We start from the raw sequence: 13,647 nt of genomic DNA on the forward strand, positions 1-13,647 counted from the left end.
TGTTACCATGTATATGAGTAAAATACATGCAGTTTTATAACACATATGGTAAGGGAAATTCATGTGATGGGTCTTGTTAAAATTGATATTTATGAACTCCAGATTACAAGCGTAGATACCACACATAGGAGCAGCTACTCGTGGAAAAGAATAATTCCATTTTAATAGATTAAAGGAACTATATAAAATATAGCTTACTTTCTATGATATTTGAAATTTGTATTGACTTTTTGTTTTACGTTCCAGGAGATGAAGAACCATATTGAAAGGGCTGTAACAGAAGGTTACATAACTCACCAGTAAAGTAGAAGAAATTTGGAATTCAGAAAATTTTCAGCTAATCCAGATCTAATCAAGTTTTATACTTGGCTTCACTTCATATGATTTTTTTTGTTCTGTGTTTATGGTTATCGAACCAACAGCTTCTAACATGAATCGAGTTGACGCAGATTCAACGAAATTGCAATATTAATACTAATTTCTTTTAGAATTGAATCATTGTCATATGTAGATCAGTCTTTTATGTTTTTATGTAAACTACGACAAGGATTTTTTTAAGAAGATTTAGCTCAACGTTTTTGTGTTTCGCAGGAGCACTGTAAGTCGTATTATCATAACATGTAGTAATTGCTACTATTTAGGTTGTATATCAATTTGGCCAACAAGAGCTATTGTTCAGAATTTTTTGCCGGAATGTTTTACACAAACTTTTCCTGATACTAAAGTAATTTTAGATTGTACAGAAATTATCGTGTTCCAGGACTCCCAGTGCAAATGTTCTGAATTTTCAAACAATATTCTAATTACAAATCTCACACAACTTTTAAAGGTCTGATTAGTATAACTCCAAATGGAGCTGTTTGTTTTGTTAGTAGATTGTACACTGGTAACATATTCCGACAAAGATATTACCCAACGTAGTTGTGTATTTTAGATTGTTAGAAGCAGGTGATGAAGTAATGACCAGACAACGGATTTTTGATACAGGATTTATTAACTCCAATCCGAGCAAAATAAGTTACTCCCCCATTTTTGGGAAGCCAAGGTTTTGTTGATGTTTGATGTTGTTGATTAATTTAACTACCTAATACACAGCTATGGTCAATGTAGGAAAGGTACGGCTCGCCATGCCACGTGGGTGTGTTTGCTGTGTATGTTGTGCGAGGTGCTTGTTTTCGGGAGACTCGGGTATATTCAAGTTTGTAGTCATCTTGTATAGTGGAACTATTTTGCCTTATTAAAGGTGCATAAATTCACTGAGTATCATGCCGCCGAAGACACCAGCAACAACACACCCACCCGGTCATCCAGCATTAGTACTGTACAACGGGCGAACCCGAGTTCGTCTCCACGTCCTCCCTTTTTGCAGAGACTCTAAGGCAGGAGGCAGGAAACTAGCCCTTTTTACAGACCGTAATGGTGTGTTCCTCGGACCAGAGTTGAGCAGAACCCTAGAGCGCCTTCCTGCACATGTGGGCGAACCGTCCAACTCATAGGCCAAAAGTGAGGGGTGCCAGGGAGGCATTAGGAAGGATAAAGTCTAGAAAAGATAAGATACCTAAAATTGATATTCGCCTTTTAAAGTCAGTAACAGAATTCTAACGCCCTACCTGCAGGGGCCAAGCAAGGTAAATCTAGTAAAGAGGATAGAACACAGATTTGAGGTTAACATGTTGAACGGGCAATACGAAGGTGCAAAGAATACCATATGATTTACCTTGTTAGCGAGTCAAGCTGTACCTTTGTCAATTGCTGGAACTGTGAACCCAGAATTTGGACCATATGTTGTTTACACATAAATTTTCAAGGAAAGTTATTTTAACTTTAACAAAATTAAAAAAAAAAAAACCAGAAATTGTGATTGGTGTTCAAGAACATATTTACATAGATTTGATTTTCTATGCTTGTTTGTTGACTATCTATCAATTCCTTTGTTTTAGACAAATATAAGTGGTTAGAAACTATGTCTAGATATTTGGCAATACTTCTCTTATTGAATAATTGAAGGGTAATTGTATGTATTTTCTACAAAACATGCATGCTGTATTTTACTTCAATTATCAGGCATTTTTTTTATTTGCCTCTGACACGTTCAAGTTTTTTCTATGCCATATTCAGTTTTTTTAACACACTTGGGTAAATAGTAGCTGAAATAAAACATGTCTATTCTGATCTTCATCTCATCCCATTTCCCTTGGTTGAAATTGTTTCTCTCTAAATGATAATCATTTCTGCACATTACAAACAAATTACACCACTTGGCACATGTAAGGCCCATTTGACCCATGATCTGATAATAATAGTCATGTGTACTCTTCAGTTTGTATGTATTATCCACCAAAGTTAATACTTCAAATCTGTAATAGAATCTGCGTTTGGACATTTTATTTCTAAAAGTCCATGCATGGGGGACACAGATGAAACAATGACTTTTCTGTCTGGTTTGTTTGTTTGTTTGTTTGATTAATTAATTATCGTCCTATTAACAGCTATGGTCATGTAAGGACGGCTTCCCATGTATGCGGTGTGTTGCGTGTATGTTGTGCGAGGTGCGTGTTTTGGGAGACTGCGGTATATTCATGTTGTTGTGTCTTCTTGTATAGTGGAACTGTTGCCCTTTTTATAGTGCTATATCACTGAAGCATGCTGCCGAAGACACAAAGCAACACACCCCACCCGGTCACATTATACTGACAACGGGCGAACCAGTCGTCCCACTCCCCGTTTGCTGAGCGCTAAGCAGGAGCAGAAACTACCACTTTTATAGACTTTGGTGTGTCTCGGCCAGGGGACAGAACCCTGAACCTTCCTCACAGGGGGAACGCTCAACGCAAGGCCAAAAGTGAGGCGGTGCCAAAGAAGGCATTAGGAAAGATAAAATCAGTTAGGAAGAAAAGAAAAGATAAATTACTAAATTTAGTCGCCTTTTACGATCATGCAAAGTCAATCGCAGAGCCCCCATATCGATCAAGCTATGAATCATTGGAGGATGCGCAATCTGAGAATAAGAATTCCCTCCGTTAGATTTAATCTTTCCTGTGACATCGGATGGGTAGAGGATCTCATGGAGGGAGCGACACCAGGAACCTGACGGAACCGTTGTTTTACACTGGTGGACAAGACACCTGGATAACTTATCCACAATTATGTAAGAGAAACATTTTGACCAAGTACTTCCTCTTAACGAATGCCGCAGAGTGTTTTCGGCTCTACTTTTTATAAACGACGGAACCCCCCCCAACACAAATATCAGATAAGTTTAAATTAATTGGCAACAGAAGAAAGACATAAATCTCTTTGTTTCTTCCTCCACACTGTAGCCGATCATTTACAACCCCTATGAACAATTAGCGTGGTAGAACGGCCCTTTTAGAACGAGCATGGAACATGCCAGCAATGCCATAAATTTCTAAGAGAGTCTGTTTGTAATGCGAAAACGAGATACGATGGTCTAAAAATCGCCTGTTGAGTATATTAAACAACCTTAACTCCCTCAAAAAAGGCTTGCAATCAGGAAATATGAGATTTTCCCGTATGATCCAACTGTAATAGGAGTCGAAAGGGGGGCAACCTCCACTATATAACATATTTACAAAGTGGGGACAGTGTGATAAATGTCGCCGCTGGGTTTCATTTACAATTCTACACCAGAGTCAAAATCATACTTTGTTTGTTTGTTTGTTTGTTTGATTTAATTAACGTCCTATTAACAGCCAGGGTCAAAAGCGTCGCGATATCTTCCGTTGTCCACAGTGCAACATTAAAATCGCAATATGGGGAGATAACACATCACTGATACTTGATTGCACTGAGCAATCACTTATAGGTAACCGGGTAGACAGAATAAAACAAGTTTTAAATTAATCTAATCAGGTTTTTGGAAAATGAACCATAGTAAAAAGAACGCATAATAGTTCATTTTGGATTGGTAAGCAAAAAGTATCGATGACAGAAATATATATCTTACCAGGAGTCATATAATTACCAGTGGTTGTTAAAGAAAAAAAAACCTTATGTAATAAAGGAGTTGGAAATTCAAAATATAGCGTAAAAATATTACAACGCTATAGCCAAAACTACTGACTAAAAAACTATAATGAAACTAAAATCCCCCTTTTTTTATAACGAAAACTATAGGTAATAAGAAGAACATAAATCAACCGACATTGGAAAGAGATTGAAACGTATAATAAAATCACTGCTTTTATTCTCAAATTCAATGTTATTTGGGCACCTTAATTTTTATCAAATGCGGGTTGAATAGACACAATAATGTTAACTTTACATACTGTCATGACATTCTCCCCGTAAAACAAATTGATTGAAAGATAGTGATCCATACAATGCCTAAATATATAACAGAATGAAGATTGAATAATGCACTAAAAGCTGAGCTTAAAGATAAAAAAAAACAATTAAGATCAATCATAGAGGAAAACAAGACGTCGTGTACCAGTCATGACTTTTATAAATTAAAAATTAACAGTAAACAATACAGAAACAAATTGTAAAAAAACATCATTAAAAATAAAAAAAATGTCTAAATAGATTAAAAAAAAATCCTATCTTGTTGTTTCATAGAACAGTAAAGTAAAGTAAATAGATCCGAATCAACAGTAAATTTATAGTATAGGACTCCATTGATTTAAAATCCTAGTACAATGTATATAAATAATAATTGAAAAATTACGAAAATGTTGGTTAATGTGTAAAAACATATATTAGATGATCAACAAATTACAAAAACGGGTAAGTCGGGATTGACGCAGAAAACTGTCGTCAACATAACACTTTCTGAAGTATGTCGATACATGAAAACAACCGCACCATAAAATGTCTATGCCTTCTTGTATTCCCACCAAACTGTAATCCATACATCGCTAATTCCGAGCTAAGGGCTACCTTCCTAGAGTAGCAATTTGATTAAAATACCAATCCTTATTACCACTCACGTTCAATATCAAACGTTAAGTGATATTAAGGATCTTGTATTTTTAATCAGAATGTGCTGAGTGCAGACGCGTTTTACTGTGACTAACCGACCACAATATCGAACGCGCAGCTATTGTATAAATGGCTATGGCGATTGGTTGCCGGTAGATCTTGAGTTACGAGGCCCGGATAGGGCTACATGTCTATAAATTTAACATGTGCTTTGGGTTAAAATTGTGATTTCTCTGTGAATAATTAAAGTAAATATCAATTCTAATTCAAAGTCGTTATAGAATGGCGAAAAAAAACACGAACAAATGAAAATAAAATTTATGTTATCTGTTTTCAAGACCCATGCCCTCGAGTACACCAGGGCTACCGACACTTACGATCTCTACACCTCTGTTCTAATCTACGTAGTAAAAAAAAAGGCGCGCCGTGGGTCCTGCCCCACTAGCGGTCCGATTATGTGACCTACTATCTACCTTTGAATTACGTATTTTCACCGACCAAGTCAAATTGCCGTTTTTACAATGATATTATTTTAGCTAATTATTAATACCATATATTTAATATAGCAAATTTCTAAACTTGTCCATCGGAAATAGACATTCAGGGCATAGATTAGTAGTACCTTTGTGTATGTGGAACTTAAAAATAGGTAGAGTGAGCGCTTTCGTAAAATTAATGTACTACCACTAACAAAAACAGTAGTGCGCACTCATACCTGTATAAAGGTTAAAACATAAGACACTTTATCAAACATAATTAAAAGAGCGAATAAGGTCCGGACAAACACAGGCTTAAGACGTTAGAAAAATGTTAGATAAAATTAAACTCCAGTATAGAAGTTTTCTTATGATAATATAAAAAAATAAATTCTCCACATAAAAAAACGCTCTGGAATGTCGAAAGAAAAATAATTATATATATCTAGGTAAACGTAAGATACGGTTCTACCCGACTCGCTTAGCATGTGGCTAAGTTTCGACTCTAACGATCGTCAATAATACACGCAGCCTCGTTTTTCAAAGATTTAAGGCGAATATCATATTTAGAACTGTGCTAACACGGGGCTTCCCCATAATTTCAATGGTCAAAACTGGACACCGTAAGCAGAACTTGACCATCATTATGGTATACAACGACTTTTGGAAGGCCAAAGAACGTTTTTTTAGACTGGTTTCCTTTGCCCGACTATTCGCTTTAAACGTGATTTTTATTACCTTCATAGGGTATGACTGTTGCTTAATTCCCCTATTGCACAATTATATTAGTATATTTAGAAAGTATTTACCTTTTATTCTGTGTTAGAGGGGTAAAGATTCAACAAATGAGGATCCCTTTCGAATTGCCTCTTCCAGAATTGGAGAGCTTCGCTTATTGTGCAAAAAAAGCCCAACTTCTCGCATTAACAGCAACATCTTGACAAACACAGACGAGACAAATAATGAGGACTCTGTTTCAAACCAATTCACGAGGTAATCACAAAATCACCAGATCGACGCAACCTTAAGATCTCCACTCGTTACATTTCCAACAATGCTGATGTAGAAGACACGTTTAACTTTCTAATAAACTATTTATCATCAGAGAAGGAGAAACTCCCTAGGCATGTTATTTTTTGTGAATCGATTGTGAATGTTTCCAAAATTCACTCCGTATTTGTGAAACATTTTGGACAGTCGTATGAACTTTTTTTATATGTATCACAGCAAAACTACCGAAAGGGTGAAATCAAAAATAAGGAATTGCATGTCAGAAGACGGAAAAATACGTGTTCACATTTGCACAAACTCTGCAGGAATGGGTGTTAACTTTCAAGTTATACAAGTTTCACATTATACAATATGGTATACCACGCTAAATGGACATATTGGACAGATGAGTCGTGCTGGTCTAGATGGTTATTTTGCACATGAAATTGTTCTAAATTAGGCACACAAAGGTCATTTAAAAACGCACAGAAAGTGGTCTTTTGAAACTAGTGAAGGAATCAAAACGGTGTCGACATAAAGAGTTATGGTCTGCCTATGTCACAGCACACACACCTATTGAACCAAAGCATCAATGCTGTGATGTATGTTAGAACATTTGTTAGTGTGGTGGAAACGCGTGTCAAGAGACCCGAATAGCACTACACCCTGCAGACATAGAAAATGTTGAGTCTCAGATGGAAATGAAACGTGGGGTTTCAGATGACGAACGGAATTATCTGCGCCATGGACTTTTTGTGCTGAAGTATTCATTAGTCAATACAGAGGTTATTCATGGATTGACAGGAAAGTCATTAACAACATTGTCCTCAAATATGATGTTTTATTCACAACAGCAGACATTTAGAAGCATGTTGACATTTGGACACACAATGTTACTTTTGACATATACAATGTTTATTTGTAAAGTGTTTGGGGACTCAGAAATGTACAATTTTAGGAATTAATATTGTGCTCGAGGATGATGGTGATTCGGACAGTGATTGAAAACGTTTGTACTATCCATTCCTATTAAAAAAATCCATCAGTACCTTACTATGATTGTTGCTTTATATTTCTGAATGTACATGTATATGAATAATGCATATACATGTAATTTTGATGGATAGGGATATCATAACTATGGCCACAAAATGTAGTAGTACCTGAGCGTTCGCCCCTGTGAGGAAGGCTCTGGGTTCTGTCCACCGGCCGAGACACACCAAAGTCTATAAAAGTGGTAGTTTCTGCTCCTGCTTAGCGCTCAGCTTACATGGAGTGGGACGACTGGTTCGCTCGGTGTCAGTATAATTTGACTGGGTGGAGTGTGTTGCTTGGTGTCTTCGGCGGCATGCTTCAGTGATATAGCACTATAAAAAGGGCAACAGTTCCACTATACAAGAAGACACAACATGAATATACCGCAGTCTCCCAAAACACGTACCTCGCACAACATACACGCAACACACCGCATACATGGGGTGGCCCTGCAGGTAGGGCGTTAGAATTGTACCTGCTGCCCCTATTGCATGATCGTAAAGGGCGACTAAATTTAGGATCTTATCTTTTCTATCCTTCCTAATGCCTCCCTTGACACCGCCTCACTTTTGGCCTTGAGTTGAGCGTTCGCCCTTGTGAGGAAGGCTCTGGGTTCTGTCCCCTGGCCGAGACACACCAAAGTCTGTAAAAGTGGTAGTTTCTGCTCCTGCTTAGCGCTCAGCAAAACGGGAGTGGGACGACTGGTTCGTCCGTTGTCAGTATAATGCGACCGGGTGGGGTGTGTTGCTTGGTGTCTTCGGCGGCATGCTTCATTGATATAACACTATAAAAAGGGCAAAAGTTTCACTATACAAGAAGACACAACATGAATATACCGCAGTCTCCCGAAACACGCACCTCGCACAACATACACGCAACACACCGCATACATGGGAGGCCGTCCTTACATGACCATAGCTGTTAATAGGACGTTTATTAATCAAACAAACAAACAGCAATCTATATGAATGGCCTTCCATGAAAGGTTTCAATGACTACTTTGAACATAAAAGACAACAACAAAACACATGCCAGATCTTCTGAGGATGTTAAACAAGGATTGACACTAGTGGGGAAGTCCGGGGCTGTCTGGAAAAATCCCCATATTGGTCTTCACTGATAGTAAATTTTGTAAGTTTGATTAATTTACGTCCTATTAACAGATATGGTCATGTAAGGGCGGCCTCCCATGTATGTGGTGTGTTGCGTGTATGTTGTGCGAGGTGGGTGTTTTGGGAGACTGCGGTATATTCGTGTTGTGTCTTCTTGTATAGTGGAACTGTTGCCCTTTTTATAATGCTATATCACTGAAGCATGCCGCCGAAGACACCAAGCAACACACCCCACCCGGTCACATTATACTGACAACGAGCGAACCAGTCATCCAATAATGTTAGGGTCAATATATATTCATTGGGATCGAGAGGGCCTTCATACAGGACATTTTTAACTTTGTTTGTTTGATTAATTAACGTCCTATTAACAGCAGGACATTTTTAACCATATGGTTTCAGCTGACTTCACCTGAACTGACTTACCTGTCGGATGTGCAATCTCCTGCTTTTTCTCCAACATCAGGTCTTGTGTATGTTTCCTTTGACTCCCCATCAGATTACTCCTCATGTTGCTGGTGGCTTGTGGAGACACACTCAGTCCAAGTTTGTTTAGAATAGAGAAAGTCTGAAAGAAATATTTACAAAGAAAAAACACCTTAATTATTATTCTTAATATGCTGTCATAGATACGGAAGTTATATGTTCAAATTATTTTTCATCAAAATTAACAAACATTTCAATCTACTGTACTGTCAAACCTGTCTATAAAGACCACTCAAGGAACCAAGAAGGAATAGACTTTGTAGCCAAGCGGTCTATATACACAAGCGTTATTGTGTTTAAATTGACCATTAGGTACCCAAGTAAGTGATCTTATTTTATTTAAGTCGGTTTTATTAGTTTAACGTCCTATTAACAGCCCCAGTGTCATGTAAGGACGTGCCAGGTTCGTTAGTGGAGGAAAGCCAGAGTACCCGGAGAAAAACTACCGACCAGTGGTCATACCTGGCAATGGCCCCACATGGGATTCAAACTCGCGACTCAGACGTGGAGGGCTTGTCGTAATATGTCAAGACATCTTTACCACTTGGCCACCGCGACCTCTGTCTGATTAAGAAGGTGATCTCTACACTGAGGTGGCCGATAAGGAAGAATTCGATTGTATACTGCATTTCAAATGTAATGTTTCAGACAACAAAAACTATGGTACTGAAATAAAATATGTCTTTTCTATAGGTATATTTTTCTGATTTCATCATTTGTTCAGAAAAAAAAATTATATACAAATATGTCATTTAATACTTAAATCACTAATTTTTTACCTCATCTGTTGCTACTCCGTGATCCAATATCTGACTGATGATATGCTGGAATGCTGACATGTGGGTGTTTCTAAATTTCAATGCTACAGCTGATGTCACTGCAGTTCCCACTTTGGAGTCTTTCACTATTGTAGAAATGAGTTGGTAAAAAAGTGGAGCCCATGTTGCTACTTCTGTATTAAAGTTGGCAAATTTGAATGTTGTGAGACTATTGCTTTTTCGGAGAATAGATTTATTAATTATAGAGGTAAAACGTGAGATTCCGCAACGATACACTTATGAATGTGTTCTTTTAGGGGTGTTTTATTAAAATTTTGGCTGTCCTCAATTTTGAATTATGGATTGCCGAGTTCTTTAAACTCTGTGAGAGTTTAATGTCCTTGATGGTTTTTGACCTAATGCGAGCATCTGTTTTAGTTCTGTACATGGCCTATTGTGGGGAAAACATAGTCATTAAAATTAAAGTACCTCTTGTAATAAAACAACTGTCATATAGAAGATCATAAGGAAATGCATTGAAACTAGTTGTTTAGTTAACAATATTATTAACAATTTAAAGGGACAATTCACTGACTAATTCTTTTATATAATCAAGAAGCAAAATATGGTATGAAACATACAATCTGATTAAAATACAGAGAGCAACCAACTAAATGATTTTACATAGACCACAGTGTTAAACTTTGTTTAAGTTTTGTACTGTATTATTAAAACAAAGGAATATTAGTTAGCTGTTGTGTTCTATAATTAAAGTCTAGGTTCTCATATAACACTAAATAGAAAAAAGTTTGGGTCCTTCTGCTCAAACTCCAACCAGGGTAGCTTTATTTAAATCAGGCGCATTTTGCACTAAAAAAAATCCTGAAATTCTAATGCTTTTACCTATTCATTATCAAAGTTGATATTTTGAACCTAAATCTCAATATGAATTTCCAAATTCATATCATGGTTATCTAGGAACAATTACCTGTCGGAAAACATTTTTACTTTTGAAATTCATAATTAGCCAGCCAATCAGCGGCCGGGTTAAATTTCTATCCTGGGCTCAATCTTGTATACACAGGGGCCATTTCGAAGGTCTTTTTTATTTAGTTGGTTGATCCCTACAGATCCTTATTATCACTACGTTTGATACGAGGATCAGAGAATATCCCATTAGGGGTCACGTCAGGGTGACCTTTGGAAATGGCCAATCAAATTGGCACTGCCAGAATCTTGACTGGAGACGAACAAGTTTGAAAAAGCTGTCCGAATTTTTTTCGTGTACGTAGTCATCTCGCCCAAAGTGCACAACAACGCTAACAATGCTCAATGTTTATGCTTACTACTAGGACGAAATGACGTTTACAATTGACGTAGAAATGTGTAGAACATGTATTTGATCTGGAGTACACGTGGTAAAAGGTCATCCGAACGTGACCCCATATGGGATAATGTCAGATCCTATGTTGAACGGAGTGGTTATAAGGATCTGTATTGCAATCAGATTGATGAAACATTATAAAATATCGACAAATTCCACGTTATTGTTTAGTATTTTAATTGATACCATTGTAATTACAAATCGTTGATTAATACGATTAAGCAGGTACAATATGTACCTTGTACCTACTACCTATACCCGATCCAAAGTCATGCACGTTAAACAAATGGACTTCATAACCACTGAGGAGGTGATAAAATGATTTTTAGGCGAGACAATTCACCTATTAAGGTGAACACACTACTGTCAGAGCGTTTTGAGCAGTTCTAGACAAAAGTTGCATTACTCTACAAGCAAGGGACAGGGTTTGGTATACAAGATGTTCGACCACATTGCGTAATGGCGAACAGTGAGCGAGTTTGAACATGTCACACGCATTTCACCACCATGGGGTTTTCTTGCATATCGCAGTAAAACCGACTGATCTAATTTCCATAAGAACTGCGTTTTTCCGATATATTATTATTTAAATTTTAATGTTTTCTAAGACTGAGAATTCAGTCTTTAAATTTCTGTCAGTCACATGCACTCGAATTTTCTTTAAAAACATATATCTCGTAACTTATGTACAAGAAATAACACATAATTCATACACTAATGCTTATAAAGCTTTCTATCATTACATCAACAGTATTCCCCTCCTCATGAATTTATAGTAAAAACATGTACAAATACACACCTTGTATAATATGTTTTTATATAGTAATACATGTCTTTCGATACATCACAATAAACAAGAAAATTATATTAATTTTGTTTAAAACACCAACTAATCGGTATTAATCTTAGAGTTTTTCCCCTTGTATTTCACTCTAAAATGATGGCCGGAACCGGAGTCTGAGATTGAAATCCCCGACTTTGAAAAAAAAAATCGTAGGGTCGGGGGTAAAAACTTAGGGTCGGTCGGGTAACCCTAAACAGACATATTTTTTTGGCCTTATTAATCAAATGGAAGCAAATTCATCTCTACTGCTTTTACTATGGTGCTAAAAATATAACAGGTAAATCTAAATCAACCGTGAACATCTGCACTAAATTTTTCTGGTGGCTATACACTAGTCAATGAAGAACACCTAACCTATCATATTCATTTCACAGAATTCTGCTTTTGAATTAATACAACTAAATGATCACAATTATATACGATAGCATGCGTTAAGATGACATTATGAAGACATACCTTCATTTTATCCTGCGAGAATAATTGTACGGCCCTTTTGCGTGTTTGTCCAAGATCGCCAATCGAAGTTGTTGGTAGCACATGTACAGGCTTGGTCTTGGGAGATTTCGGAACTTGGTCTAGTTCTTCCACTGACACTTTAGATGGTGTTGAAAATGTCAGCGCCTTTTTGGTCTTTCTTGGCGTCGGGGATGATAATTTTTCTTTTTTTAGATACGGGGGTGACACAGAGTTGGTTTCCTTGCATGTTTATACTTTTCCCTTAACGCAGCAACTAGCGTATCGTTCTCTGCACGAAGTAAATCAAGGGTGTGAGTCAGGTCAAACTGCAAACGGCTGAGTTTATTCAACTTCACAAAGCAATGACCACAAACGTGGCGTGACAACCCATCTTCCGTAGTAGCTAAATACCAAAGTATTTGTGAAAGTTGATTTATCACTTTGAATGTTGGCCCAATTTTTCACTGGCAATGTTCCTCCACACAGACGACAGTCAAGCGATGCACTTGCCTTGTTGGTTTGACAGTAGTCCACACGAGCGAATGTAATAACGAGCCAGGGGACAGAATCTAGAGCCTTCTTAGGGGCGAACGCTGAACTCAAGGCCAAAAGTGAGGGGGCGCCAAGGGCGGGTATTAAGTAGGATGAAGTCAGTTAGGAAGAAGAGAAAAGATAAGATTCTAAATTTAGTCGCCTTTTACGATCATGGAATAGAGGCAGCAGGTACAATTCTAACGCCCTACCTGCAGGGCAGAGATCATTATTCAACAATGATCTTGCCACTTAAGATTATTAACAATAACGTTTAGACGTGTCATTTGCAAACAGTTTAACGTTACATCATAAATTAACAACTATGTTATTGATATAAATAAGAAAAAGTAGAGGCCCGAGTATTGACCCTTGTGGTACACCTGCATTTATCTTTTTAAGTTTGAAAACTACTCTTCCTATTTTTTTGAACCATTTAATAATGTTACCCGATTAGCCCGCTAGTTTCAATCAACCAATCATGTCAAACACGGTCAAATGCTTTACTTGTATCACAAAATACTATTCTTATTTCTTTCCTCAAGTCCAAAGCTTTCCCAGTATATCTATACAACAACCATATTACTATTAACAAATTGATCACTCTTTTTTAAAATTGTCATATAATTGT

At 37.1% G+C, this 13,647-nt stretch overlaps 2 pseudogenes; one reads left to right on the forward strand and one right to left on the reverse strand.

Moving 5' to 3' along the window:
* The first annotated feature begins 1,097 nt into the window (after positions 1-1,097).
* LOC138331024 (uncharacterized) lies at positions 1,098-7,275 on the forward strand (annotated as a pseudogene).
* Positions 7,276-8,349: 1,074 nt separating this feature from the next.
* LOC138331027 (uncharacterized) lies at positions 8,350-10,249 on the reverse strand (annotated as a pseudogene).
* Positions 10,250-13,647: the final 3,398 nt, after the last annotated feature.

The sequence above is a fragment of the Argopecten irradians genome, chromosome 9, assembly GCF_041381155.1.
Source record: "Argopecten irradians isolate NY chromosome 9, Ai_NY, whole genome shotgun sequence".
Classification (NCBI taxonomy): domain Eukaryota; kingdom Metazoa; phylum Mollusca; class Bivalvia; order Pectinida; family Pectinidae; genus Argopecten; species Argopecten irradians.